Source organism: Pristiophorus japonicus, chromosome 5, assembly GCF_044704955.1.
Source record: "Pristiophorus japonicus isolate sPriJap1 chromosome 5, sPriJap1.hap1, whole genome shotgun sequence".
NCBI lineage: Eukaryota > Metazoa > Chordata > Chondrichthyes > Pristiophoridae > Pristiophorus > Pristiophorus japonicus.
In genome coordinates this window covers 46,209,327-46,224,185 of record NC_091981.1, presented here as the reverse complement: position 1 = coordinate 46,224,185, position 14,859 = coordinate 46,209,327, and the positions used below count along the sequence as shown (strand labels likewise).

Here is a 14,859-nt window from a genome sequence, read left to right as displayed (position 1 = left end):
GTCGAGGGGGTCGTTCAGCCTGACTGCCTGTCTCTCTTCCATGCCTACATCCGGGCCAGGGTGTCCTTAGAGATGGAGCACGCGGTGTCCACCGGTACGCTCGCGGCCTTCCGCGAGAGGTGGGCGCCGGAGGGACTGGAGTGCATCATCACCCCCGGCAACAACATTTTAATTTGATTTTATATGTTTTAAAGTTTCATTTGTTTAATTGCTGGATTTTTAGTGCCCCCCTCCCCTTTTATAGGGGGCACTTGTAAACGTTATGATTTTATTGCCCCAAAAAAATCACAAAAAAACCCCAAAAAAAGTAATAAAAAAAACAAACAAACAAAAAAAACAGGCATTTGAAAAGTGGCTGGAGTGTTCCCCAGATTAGGGGGCACTTGACTTAATGTTTATTTTGTCTCCCCGCCCCCCCCCCCCCCCCACCCCACAAAAGAGCTGTAGAGCTGTTGGGGGCAGTTAAGTGTCTGGAGTGTCCCCCAGATTGGGGGGCACTCGATCTAACGTTTATTTTTGTTCCCCAAAAAGAGTTGTGAACAACAGTTCCTCAGGTGCATAGACTGCCATGTTCCCATAGCACAGAACCAGTGTGCTCTTGACTTTCTCCAATTCCTCATCGGCCTGGACACTAAGGGCTAGAAATTCGGTATCGTCCATTTTGAGGCGTTAATCCTGTCAGGGCGGTAACAATAGCGCCCTTAAAAGTTTGCACCGTCTACCATGAAATTAGGTTTCAGCGCCCCAAGAGGGAAAGGGAGCGCTAAATCAGTCATTGCGCAATTCTCTCAAGGGCAGTGCAATCAAAAGTCTCAGCGGTAAATTTCCAGAGGTGCAAAGGCCGCTATACATCCCGTGGACAACCAAATCTTCAAGGCGTGGTAAGATAAGTATGCGCATGCGCAGTTCCAACTTCTCAGTCTGCTCAGAACTGGAAAATGGAGGAGGAAAGAAGTCGCCATCGTGCACACCGCTTCTCAGCCACGGCTGTGGACACATTGGTGGAAGCAGTGGAGAGGCGCTGGAATGGGCTCCAACCCTCCACTGGAAGGAGGCCCGCTCCTCGAATATTCAGGAGGCTATGGAGGGAGGTGGCCCAGCACGTCTCCGCCAGAAATACGATGGCCAGAACTGCGACCCAATGTCGCATGAAGTTCAACGACCGCACTAGGGTCGTGAGGGTGAGTACCCTTTCTATTAATGTTGCAATGCCATAATGTGAACCTGACTGTCTCATACAATGTCAACTCTTTGCAGTACTTGCTCCTTATGTGTACCAGGCCATGGTCTTCGTTGGTGAAGCCACCATAAACATTCAGGTGCAGTTCAGCAACCTCCTTCTTCCCTACTCAGCTTGCTCCCTCCTCGCACTACCGTTTCATTCTTGTTATGCCGTTGCAGCACTTGAGCCTCATCTTTTATCTTAGGTGGTTGTCACCCAATCCCACCAGTCACATAGCCATTCTGCGCAGCCATGCAGATTCAAATATAGATCTGCACACTTCCATACAGTAGCAGCTACTCAACTATGGAAAGCACATGTGGCACACAATGAGTTGCTCACTCACTCACACCTTCTTTGGTTTGCTATTGTAGTCGAAACTGGCGCAGAACAGGTGCGAATAGATGCGCACCGGAGGAGGGGAACCTGACCTGCAGGATTCAGCGAGTGTCCGCCCTCATGGGCACACCAATTACATAAGAACATAAGAACATAAGAATTAGGAACAGGAGTAGGCCAGCTAGCCCCTCGAGCCTGCTCCGCCATTCAACAAGATCATGGCTGATCTGGCCGTGGACTCAGCTCCACTTACTCGCCCGCTCCCCATAACCCTTAATTCCCTTATTGGTTAAAAATCTATCTATCTGTGATTTGAATACATTCAATGAGCTAGCCTCAACTGCTTCCTTGGGCAGAGAATTCCACAGATTCACAACCCTCTGGGAGAAGAAATTCCTTCTCAACTCGGTTTTAAATTGGCTTCCCCGTATTTTGAGGCTGTGCCCCCTAGTTCTAGTCTCCCCGACCAGTGGAAACAATCTCTCTGCCTCTATCCTGTCTATCCCTTTCATTATTTTAAATGTTTCTATAAGATCACCCCTCATCCTTCTGAACTCCAACGAGTAAAGACCCAGTCTACTCAATCTATCATCATAAGGTATCCCCCTCATCTCCGGAATCAGCCTAGTGAATCGTCTCTGTACCCCTTCCAAAGCTAGTATATCCTTCCTTAAGTAAGGTGACCAAAACTGCACGCAGTACTCCAGGTGCGGCCTCACCAATACCCTGTGGAGAACTGGCTCCAATTGGCTGAGAAACCCACGAACCCCTGGATAAGGTCGCGACCGATTGCAACCATCTCCCTGCACAGGGAAAGTAAGCTCTCTGTCTGGTCCTCCGTGGCAGGCGAGTGCATATCACACTGACTGGACCGCCATGGGGGCGGCGTCTGCAATGTCATGCGCCTTGGCGTCACCGCTTGGTCCCGGTGCCTCATCTATCTCAAAAGAGATGGCCGCAGGTTGTTCCCCCCCCGCACAAAAAAATCTCCTGTTCTTCCTCCTCCTCCTCCTCCTCCTCCTCCTCCTCCTCCTCCTCCTCCTCCTCCTGCTCATGCACAGCCGCAGCAGGAGTCTGCACTGGCTCCTCCTCTGGCTCTTCCTCCTGGGAGTTTCCTGATTGGTCAGTGGACGTGTCCGTTGACTCCATCGATACTTGTTGACCTTTGAAAGACAAATGGAAGTTATAAACAACGTTTAACAATGCAAATCAATTCATCTCAATTTTTCAAGAACTCAAAACATTACCATTAGCCCATATGCACAAGCGGTCACCAGGCCTAACATGACCTTGTTTGAAGATCAATAGTACATCTCAATAGTATAACTCAATTATATATCAAATTAAATATCATTGCATAGGATTACCCGCGTAACAAATATTTACTATTGATTCACACATTGCACAGTTCTCATTACTCACGTGACTCTAGGGTGGGCTCGACCACACCACGGGTTGTGACCGAATGGCTTTCTGGTCACACCAAGGCCACTGCAAGCTCCTCGTAGGTGGTGAGCGACTGCAGCATGGTACAGCCCCCGCCCGTCCTGCGTTGCTCCCGCTGGTTGATGGATATCTTCTTCTGTAATCGATAAGGTAACATTGCACGGCATAAGCAGATGGATTTGGCAATAAACATTTAGGACTGACAGATTTATAAGTTCAATTTCAAGTTTGCACCACATTGCATAGGGATAAGATATTTCATACCGTAACATTCAAATTTATGTTGCGGTGCATAAATGTAATCATAATTTAATCCTAATTTAGTTACTTAGTCATTCTTAAAGATTACGAGATAACATTGCAGATTCTAATTAGATTTCCCATACAACATTAAATAATAAATATGGAAGATTTCAAATTTAAATTTCAACTTACTTTTGCAGCCGCCAGTAGACTGTTCCATCTTTTGCTGCACTGGTCCGGTGTCTGGGCTTCATTAGATGCCGACGTGACCACGTTGGCAATCTGTGCCCAAATCCTCTGATATGCACAGGGTGGAGGTTTCCCTTGCCCACCCCGTGTCGGATCCTCCCACCTCGCGCTGACACTGTTCACTAGGGCCTCATTGGCCTCCTCACTGAAGGGCTTGGCCCTTCATTTTCCTGCAGCTCCCTCCATTCTTTAAATTTATCTGATTTTAGAGTTGCTCAAAATATCTGCTTCCTTTCTCCTCTCTCTCTCTCTCTCTCTCTCTCTCTCCCAGACCCACACAGAGCTTCTGAGCATGTGTGAAGACCCTTGACCTCTCAAAACGTGGGAAGGAGCATCAACCTGAAAAAAAAAATCAACCTGCACATGCGCAATAATGCATTGCGAGGAAAATTTTTTTTTTCATTCACTTCCGTTTTCTTTGGGCGATCGTGAGATTGCCGAGAAATCACATCGCCCATTTGACATCACTGGGCTATGGCCGAGTGGAAAATCGCAAAAAAATAAGTCCCGTATCGCTGGAACAAGGCCCATTTTTTTCAGCCTTATCCACCAAGTGGAAAGTCTAGCCTATAATATTTTGAATTAGCTAATCAATGTCTAAGGCTTTTGGAATGAAACCTGTGGGACAACAAATCAAACATCCTTGGGAAATGCTGAGGTTGGATGTATGAATAGACCTGTGGACATGTAAGTTGGATGACTCCTAAAGTCGAATGGCCACCAGAAAGGGAACAGATTAGCTGGGTGAAAGTTAGTTGAATGTTGCCAGTGCTAATTGCAAGGCCAACAACAGCAGAGGGATGGCATGTTCAGCCAAGTCTAGTAAAGTTCATGTGAAAGCTAAGAAACAAAAGGGAGTTGCAACAGAGCTGCCAGGAGGCAGGTTAGGCAATTTAAATCTTATAATGAGGCTTAAAGCCTCTACTTTAACCAGCTTTGCAGTTTTTTCTGCAGGCGGCTGAGGATCCTGGGACCTGTAATTCCCAGTGGCGGCAACTAGGCGGCATCAGCCTGGGAAGCAATCCTTGCGTTAAGGGAGGAGCAGGAGTGCATCCTCACGGTTGCCCAAGATCCCCACCAGCAGCTTGCACCAGCGGGGTCAGGCATCGGACCCCCCTGAATCGGTCCTCCCTCCTCCAGGCCTGGAACCCACCCCGGATCACGACTCAGCCCAGTGGTTGGGGATCAGACCCCTTCCGGGGCTTGGGACCACTCCCCCCTACAAGCGCCCTGGGCCCAGCAGTTACCTTGTCCCGTGGCCTCTTGGTCTGCGATCCCAGCACGACTCGAAGCCGACCTGTCAATCAGGAGACATCCGGGCGAGGAACCCATCCTTCACGTCACACGCCGCTTTGGAGTTACGTGCTGGGAAACCTGAACTTCCGGGTTTCCTGGCATCTCCCGGGTCCCCCTGCAACGTGTGAGTGGATCCAGCCCTCTGAATTATTGGTATGGTTTTCTTGCTGTTAGCAGAAAGTATTTTTCCAAGCATTTGAAATATGCATTAAAGTAATGATTACTAAATGAACTATTTCAGAATATTTGCTGTTCATAATTCTGACTACATTTATTATGGTATACCTCTGCGAAACAAGCTCACAGTTTGTTAATAGTTGCCAAACATAATGTTAGGGCAATTGCAGAAATGAAAAATACTGAATCACCCTGTATTAACGAAGTGATTGATTTACATAATCAGAGAGAAATTGGGCTCCTTTGCGCCTCCCGTTAGCGCCTCTGGCGGGGTGGGGGGCGAGAATGGGGCACGAATGGGTTTGTGACTGGGCGCGGCGAGTTCAGCGACTCCCGCTAAATTCAGCGGGAGGTTTGCGGCGGCGCTGCATCATTGCGCCCCGATCTCCTTTGCCTGGCGATCGTGACGTCATCACCGTGCGCATCACCCCAGTAGCGTCCCAGACCCAAACTTGCATTCTGCCCCCTGCAGCATTGCCAGTCAAAAATAACGACAGCTGCAGGACGTGTCCATCAGAAGGCCGGGCGCTTTGGGGCCAATGCTTAAAGGCGAGGTGGCCGAGGTATGTAAATAAAAAATTCAAATCTCGGTTTCCAAATGTTTCCCTTATTTCCTGCCCGCGATCGATCAGCTCGGCATTCTGCTGCAGTGCATCGGGCTGATCAACGGCAGCCAAGATCCGGCTCGAAGAGAATGTAAGTCTTCTTTCGCATAGCCTGCAGCGACAGCCCTGTATACATCCCTCCGGTCTGAAAAACAACCATTCACCATTAGTGTTTGCTTTCTGTACATTAGCCAATTTAGCATTCATGCTACCACTGTACCTTTAATCCCACAGGCTTTAATTTTGCTAACAAGTCTATTATGTGGTACTTCATCAAATGTGGTACTTCATCAAATACATGCTGAAAGTCCATATATACAATAGGGCTGAATTTGCAGTTGGAGGCTTCTGACGTGGACCTGCATAGAGGCCCACGTATCCCAGGGGTTCAGGCCATTTGCAAGTGTCTCTGGGGTCACATGGGCTGGCCTAACCAATCAAAGAAAGAAATTCCCATAAGCATGAATGGCTATCACTTAAAAAATACATTTAACCTAATAAATAACTTTTTTTAATTACATGTTTTAAATTAATTAAAATACAATGTAATTAAGCAGTTAAAACAACAATGTAATTTTTTGAAAAATAAATGTAAATGTTTGAACGGGGCTAATGTTTAAATAAACGGGGGAAAAAACAGACCTGCTTTTACCAGCATAAGAGTTTCAAAAAACAAAAAAATATTTTTTTTCGTTTATTTAAACATTAGCCCCTTTCAAACATTTACATTTATTTTTCAAAAAATTACCCAGCGAATGCCCGTGAAATTATTACGCCTGCTTTTACCAGGCACAATCATTTCAAGGGCATTCGTTGGGCATATAGCCCAACTCTCTGCCCATGGAAGCCCTTTTTGGGGGTGCAGAGGATCTGTCAAAAGAATTCTTGCCAAATCGCAAGTTCCGAGTTTTAGCGCATGTGCAGCACATGCCTAAACCCGGAACTTGGCCCCAACAGGCGCGTGCACACCTCATACACACCCGTAGGGGCCACAAATGATGGCCCAATATCAATCGCACTACCATCATCTACTCTTTCCATTACTTCATTAATGACCTCAATCAAATTAGTCAAACATGATTTTCCTTTAACAAATCTGTACTGACTTTCATTTATTAGCCCATACTTTTCCAAGTGACAATTAATTTTGTCGACAATTATTGTCTCGAAAAGTTTCCCCACCATTTTATTAGACTGACTGGCCTATAATTGCTGGGTTTATCACTCTCCCCTTTTTTCAACAGGAGTGTAACATTTGTAATCCTCCAGTACTCTGGCACCACTCTCATATCTAAGGAGCATTGGAGGTTTGTGGCCATAACCTCCGCAATTTCCATCCTTCCCTCAGCAACCTAGGATGCATTCTATCTGGACCAGATGATTCTTTGACTTTGAGTGCTGGCAACCTTTTAAGTACCTACTCTTTTTCTATTTCTGTCCTGTCAAATATCATATTTAGGAAGTGCTGTCGAAGAAGCTTTGGCAAGTTGCGGCAGTGTATCTCATGGATTATGCACATTGCAGCCACGGTGCACCAGTGGTGGAGGGAGTGAATAAGTGCCGCTTAATAGCACTGTCTTCGACATCTTCCATCACTTTACTGATGATTGAGAGTAGGCTGATGGGGCGGTAATTGACCGGATTGGATTTGTCCTGCTTTTTGTGGACAGGACATACCAGGGCTATCTTCCACATGGTCAGGTAAATGCCAGTGTTTTATCTGTACTGGAACAGCTGGGCTAGAGGCGCAGTTAGTTCTGGAGCACAAGTCTTCAGCACAACAGGCGGGATGTTGTCAGGGCCCATAGTCTTTGCTGTATCCAGTCCGCTCAGCCGTTTCTTGATATCATGTGGAGTGAATCGAATTGGCTAAAAACTAGCATCTGTGATGGTGGGGACCTCAGGAAGAGGCCTATATGGATTATCCACTCGGCACTTCTGGCTGAAGATGGTTGCAAATGCTTCAGCCTTGTCTTTTGCACTCACGTGCTGGACTCCGTCATCATTGAGGATGGGGATGTTCATGGTGCCTCCTCCTCCCGTTAGTTGTTTAATTGTCCACCACTATTCATGACAGGATCTGGTAGGATTGCAGAGCTTTGATCTGATCCATTGCTTGTGGGATCGCTTAACTCTGTCAATAGCATGTTGCTTCCGCTGTTTAGCATGCATGTAGTCCTGTGCTGCAGCTTCCCTAAGTCGGTACCTCATTTTTAGGTACGTCTGGTGCTGCTCCTGACATGCTCTTCTCCACTCCTCATTTAACCAGGGTTGGTGCTCTGGCTTGATGGTAATGGGAGAGTGAGGGATATGCCAGGCTATGAGCTTACAGATTGTGGTGGAATACAATTCTGCTGCTGCTGACGGCCCACAGAGCCTCACAGATGCCCAGCTTTGAACTGCTAGATCTGTTCTGAATATATCCCATTTAGCATGGTGGTAGTGCCACACAACACGATGGAGGGTGTCCTTGGTGTGATAATGAGACTTCGTCTGCACAATGATTGTATGGTGGTCACTACTACCAATGCTGTCATGGACAGATGCATCTGCAAGAGATTGGTAAGGACGAGGTCAAGTAGGTTTTTCCCTCGTATTGGTTCTCTCACCACCTGCCGCAGGCCCAGTCTGACAGCTATGTCCTTCACGGCTCAGCTAGCTTGGTGCTACCGAGCCACTCTTGGTGCTTGACATTGAAGTCCCCCACCCATAGTACATTCTGTGCCCTTGCTACTCTCAGTGCTTCTTCCTAGTGGTGTTTAACATGGAGGAGTCCTGATTCATCAGCTGAAGGAGGGTGATAGGTGGTAATAAGCAGGAGGTTTTCTTGCCCATGTTTGACCCGATGCCATGCTACTACATGGGGTCCGGAGTCAATGTTAAGGACTCCCAGGACCTCACCCTCCTGATTGTATATCACTGTGCCGTCCCTTCTGGTGGGTCTGTCCTGCCGGTGGGCAGGACATTCCCAGGGATGGTGATGGAGGAGTCTGGGACATTGACTGAAAGGTCCTGTCCTGTCAGAATCTTGTATGTTTCTTTGAGAGGAGATCTCATGGAAACATACAAGATTCTGACAGAATGGGACAGGTTAGATGCAGGTAGATTGTTCCCGATGTTAGGGAAGTCCAAAACCAGGGTACACAGTCTTAGGCTAAGGGGTAGACCATTTAGGGCTGAGATGAGGAGGAACTTCTTCACCCAGAGAGTTGTTAACCTGTGGAATTCCCTGCCGCAGAGAGTTGTTGATGCCAGTTCATTGGATATATTCAAGAGGGAGTTAGATATGGCCCTAGTGGCTAAGGGGATCAAGGGGTATGGAGAGAAAGCAGGAAAGGGGTACTGAGTGAATGATCAGCCATGATCTTATCGAATGGTGGTGCAGGCTCGAAGGGCCGAATGGCCTACTCCTGCACCTATTTTTTCTATGTCAGGCTGTTGCTTGGCTAGTCTGTGGGACAGCTCTCCCAATCTTGACATGAGTCCCCAAATGTAATGAGGAGCACTTTGCAGGGTCGACTGGGTAGGAGTGCCTTTGCCGTGTCCAAATCCGAAGCTTAGTTCACTGCTGGGTGTCTGTCCAGTTTTATTCTTATTATTGTTTTTCATAGTGGTTTGTTACAACTGAGTGGCTTGCTGGGCTCTTTCAGAGGGCAGTTAAGAATCAACCACATTGCTGTGGGTCCGGAGTCACATATAGGCCAGATCAGGTAAGGACGGCAGATTTCCTTCCCTAAAGGGACATTAGTGAACCAGATGAGTTTTTATGACAATCCGGTAGTTTTATGGTCACCCTTACTGATACTAGATTTCTTTAATTAACTGAACTTAAATTCCCCAGCTGCTGTGGTGGAATCTGATCTTATTGCTACAGACATTGCGAGACATTAGGGAGGGAGAAAGTTACTTGGACCTTTTGCTCCAGGTGGCAGCCACAGCATCTAGATTAAATACTTTAGAATTGACACATGATCAGGGACAGGAGGGCATGACTGCGAGTGAAGTAGATAAGGGGATCCAGGAGGTAGCATTGCAGGAGCCTCAGTCCCTGCACTTGTCCAATAGATTTGAGGTTCTTGCAACCCTTGTGGACAAGTGTGCAGTCTGTGGGGTGGATGAGCAGACTAACCAAGGCACCGTGGTGCAGAAAGCCATTCAGGTGGGGGGAGTAAAGAGGCAGGTGGTTGTAGCAGGGGACAGTATAGTTAGGGGGATAGATAGGGTTCTCTGCAGCCAAGAGCGTGCATCCCGAAGGTTGCGTTGCCAGGGTAAAGGACATCTCCTCCGGACTTGAGAAGAGCTTGGAGTGGGAGGGGGAGGATCCAGATGTCGTGGTACACCTAGGTACCAATGACATAGGTAGGACTAAGAAAGAGGTTCTGCTGAGAGAGCTTGAACAGCTAGGGACTAAATTGAAAAGCAGAACCACAAAGGTAATAATCTCTGCATTATTACCTGAGCCACGAGCAAATTGGCATAGGGTCAATAGATTCAGGGAGATGGATGCGTGGCTCAGAGGTTGGTGTGGGAGAAGTGGGGTTCGATTCGTGGGGCACTGGCACCAATAGTCAGGAAAGAGAGAGCTGTTCTGTGGGGACGGACTACACCTGAACTATGCTGGAACTAGAGTTCTAGCGAACCGACTAACTAGAGAGGTAGACAAGGTTTTAAACTAAATAATGGGCGGGGTGGGGGGGGGGGGCGCGGAGTGGGGGGAGGACGGTTACAGTGGAGAGCAATCTAGAATGCTAAAGAGAAAAGAAAAGGAAGCAATGCAGGAAAGTGATTGTGGTAAGGATAACCAGATTATGTCAGAAAGGGACAGAGCATACAAACAAAAGAGTGCACTAACAAATAGGGTCCAGGTAAGAAAAAATAGCGATAAGACAAATAGGGCTATAGTACAAAATAATGTTAAGATGTCTAATAATGTTAAAAAGACAAATTTAAAAGCATTGTGTCTAAATGCACGAAGCATCTGTAATAAGGTAGACGAATTAACAGCGCAAATAGATGTAAACCGATACGATATAGTTGCAATTACGGAGACAGGGTTGGGAACTGAATATCCAAGGATATTCGATATTTAGGAAGGACAGGCAAAAAGGAAGAGGGGGTGGTGCGGCGTTGTTGGTACAGGATGAAATCAGAGCAAGAGTAAGAAATTCAAGATGTAGAATCAGTCTGGGTGGAGCTAAGGAGCACCAAGGGGCAGAAAACATTGGTGGGAGTTGTCTTTAGGCCTCCAAACAGTAGTGGTAGTGTAGGGGACGGCAAACAGGAAATTAGAGATGCATGTAGCAAAAGTACTACAGTAATTGTTGGTGACTTTAATCTCCATATAGACTGGCCAAACCAAATTAGTAATAATACTGTGGCAGATGAATTCCTGGAGTGTGTACGAGATTTTTTTTTTAGTCCAGTATGTTGAGGAGCCTACTAGAGAACAGGCTATCCTAGATTGGGTACTGTGTAATGAGAAGGGGTTAATTAACAGTCTTGTTGTGCGGGATCCTTTAGGGAAGAGTGACCAGAACATGATTGAATTCTTTATTAAGATGGAAAGTGAAGTAGTCCAATCCGAAACTAGGGTCCTAAATCTAAACAAAGGAAACTACGAAGATATGAGGAATGAATTGGTTATGATAGATTGGGAAAATTCGTTAAAAGGCAAGACGGTGGATAGGCAATGGCTAATATTTAAGCAACGAATGTATGAATTGCAACAGTTATACATTCCTTTCTGGCATAAAAACACAAAAGGCAAAGTGGCCCAACCATGGCTAACAAAAGAAATTAAGGATAGTATTAGATCCAAAGAGGAGTTATATAAAGTTGCCAGAAAAAGTGGCAAGAGGATTGGGAGCAGTTTAGAATTCAGCAAAAAAGGACCAAGAGATTGATTAAGAGGGGAAAAATAAAGAATGAGGGTAAACTTGCAAGGAACATAAAAACCAACTGCAAAAGTTTCTACAAGTACGTAAAAAGAAAAAGATTAGTGAAGACAAATGTAGGTCCTTTTCAGACGGAAACGGGAGAATTTGTAATGGGGAACAAGGAAATGGCAGAACAATTAAATAAATACTTTGGTTCTGTCTTCATGGAAGAGGGCACAAATAATGTCCCAGAAATGCTAGGGAACCAAGGGTCTAGTGAGCAAGAGGAGTTAAAGGAAATGATTATTAGTAAGAAAATAGTGCTGGAGAAACTAATGGGACTGAAGGCAGATAAATCCCCAGGGCCTGATGATCTGCATCCCAGAGTACTAAAAGAGGTAGTCATGGAAATAGTAGATGCATTGGTTGTCAGCTTCCAAAATTCTATAGATTATGAAACAGTTCCTGCAGATTGGAGGGTGGCAAATGTAACCCCACTATTTAAAAAAGGAGGGAGAGAAAACAGGGAACTATAGACCAGTTAGCTTGACATCAGTAGTAGGGAAAATGCTGGAGTCTATAAAGGATGTGAAACCGCATACTTAGATAATATCAACGGGATTAAACAAAGTCAACATGGATTTATGAAAGGAAAATCATGTTTGACAAACCTACTGGAGTTTTTTGAGGATGTAACTGAGAATAGATAAGGGAGAACCAGTGGATGTAGTGTATTTGGATTTTCAGAACGCCTTTGATAAAGTCCCACATAAGAGGTTAGTGTGCAAAATTAAAGCACATAGGATTGGGGGTAATGTATTGGCATGGATTGAAAATTGGTTAACTGACAGGAAGGAAACAGAGAGTAGGAATAAACAGATCTTTTTCAGGATGGTGGATGAAGGAACCAGATGTAATATTTCCAAGTTTGCTGACGACACAAAATTAGGTGGGACTGTGAGTTGTGAGGAGGATGCAAAGATGCTGCAAGGCGATTTAGATAAGTTGAGTGAGTGGGCAAACACATGGCAGATGCAGTATAATGTGGATAAATGTGAAGTTATCCACTTTAGTAGGAAAAACATAATGGAAAGTATTATTTAAATGGTGATGGCTTGGGAAGTGTCAATTTACAGAGGGACCTAGGTGTCCTTGTACACCAGTCATTGAAAGCAAACATACAGGTGCAGCAAGCAGTTAGAAAGGCAAATGGTATGTTGGCCTTCATTGCAAGGATTTGAGTACAGGTGCAAGGATGTCTTACTACAGTTATGCAGGGCCTTGGTGAGACCGCACCTGGAGTATTGTGTGCAGTTTTGGTCTCCTTACCTAAGAAAGGATATACTTGCCATAGAGGGAATGCAGCGAAGGTTCACCAGACTGATTCCTGGGATGGCAGGACTGTCGTATGATGAGAGATTGGGTCGACGAGGCCTGTATTCACTAGAGTTTAGAAGAATGAGAGGGGATTTCATTGAAACGTATAAAATGATGACTGGGTTGGATAGACTGGATGCGGGAGGCTGTTTCCACTGGCTGGGAAGTCTAGAACAAGGGGTCACAGTCTCAGGATACGGGATAGGAAATGAAGGACCGAGATAAGGAGACATTTTTTCACTCGGAGGGTGTGAATCTGTGGAATTCCCTACCACAGAAGGCTGTGGAGGCCAAGTCACTGAATATATTTAAGAGGGAGATAGATAGATTTCTAGAATCAAAAGGCATCAAGGGGTATGGGGAAAAAGCGGGACTATGGTGTTGAGATAGAGGATCAGCCATGATCGTGTTGCATGGCGGTGCAGACTCGAAAGGCCGAATAGCCTACTACTGCTCCTATTTTCTATCTTTCTATGTTTCTCTGTCTCTGGATTATTAGGCCAGGCCTCTGGATTACTAGTCCAGTCATATAACCACTATGCTACCGTTCCCGGTAATGACTTCTCCCAGGGAATCTGGCACACATCTGCATGGACATCTTTTTGTGGTTGCACACCAGCTGCACATTGATGGAATGAAATCCCTTGCGGTTGATCTGGTGGTCCTCGGTCTGCCTTGTGATTGCAATCGATGGCACCCTGTACCTGTGGGAAGTCAGCCAGAGAGGCGAATGCGAGCGCCCGCTCATTCTGGCTATTGGCATCGCAGGAGAAGTTGACATAAGTCGATGCTCAGTCAAGCAACTCATCCGTAACCTGACAGGTACATTTATGGGCAACTGATTTAGCGATCCTCAGGATGTCTCTGGTGCCGCTCTGGAAGGAGCAAGAGGCAATAAAATTGAGGGCAGTGGTGGCTTTGACAGGGATGGGCAATATGTGGCCACCAGGTCCAGCATGGAGCAGCTCTTCTTGAAGGAAGCTGCAGATATCTGCAAACACCTGCCGTGCTCGATCTGAGCCTGCGGAAACACCACTTTTCAGATAGGTAAAGGAAGCTGAGCCTCTATCGGTGGACCCTCTCATGTGGGTAGTGCCTCCTCAGCCCCTCTGTTCTCCCCTCTGCTGTTCTTCACTCTGTTCTCCCCTCTGCTGTTCTTCACTCTGTTCTCCCCTCTGCTGTTCTTCACTCTGTTCTCCTCTCTGTTTTTCTGAATCTCTCTATTGTGCATGTTTCACTTGTGCATCTCTCTCTTGTGCACCACAGCACGACGTCGCTACTGTGGATGTTGATTGTCTTCCTCATCCGATTTTTTCTCTCAAACTTCCATGGCGACCTCACCCACCCCCTTCCTGCTGCTGTCCATTTGAAGCCTTCAAACTTCTCAAAAACCTCTATGCTAAGAACTACCCTCAAAGCATTTGCCAGAGGGAATGGACAAAGTCTTTGTAAGCACTGAGCCTTTATTTAGATCGGGCAATCTGAACTTTAACCCCATGAAGTGCACCTCAATCTTGCCTCCTTTTCACTGGCGAGTTTCTTGAATCCTGGGAAAGCCATGCTGGAGTCGTTAAATTGAACTGCTTGTTCAATTCAATTCAAAATTGCCTCATTGTCATGTGCTAATAATGTTAACAGCTGAGCTAATTACCAACCCGCCTGTCCTAATTATCGGCTGCTTCTGGAGAGCAGGTTACTCACACGCAGCCAAACGCGTCTCCATTAAAACTGGAGGTGGGCGCATTGGAACTCGATAGTGGTCACGCTTCAATTTTCTACAATATTTACTTCCCACCGAGCCCAACCCACTCGTTCATGAGGGTTAAAATTCCCTCTTAAAATATGGGAAAAGCAGAAAGGGACATCCTGTTGAGCAGGGTGAAGAGAAGGGTAGGGAAGCTGATATGGGAGGCATTGAGACTGCTGGAGTGTGAGAGATGGATTGCGTTGGAGATGGCAGAAAGAATGACCCTATCGATCAGAAGTGGAGAGAGGTTAGATTATTTCTTCTGGCTGATGGTGCAATTCT

At 46.2% G+C, this 14,859-nt stretch overlaps 1 long non-coding RNA gene across 1 annotated transcript in view; it reads left to right on the top strand.

The window, feature by feature from the left end:
• The window catches only part of LOC139264317 (uncharacterized), a 44,258-nt gene that overhangs the window by 1,068 nt on the left and 28,331 nt on the right, over positions 1-14,859 (top strand). The gene's annotated exons all lie outside the window — the stretch shown is intronic.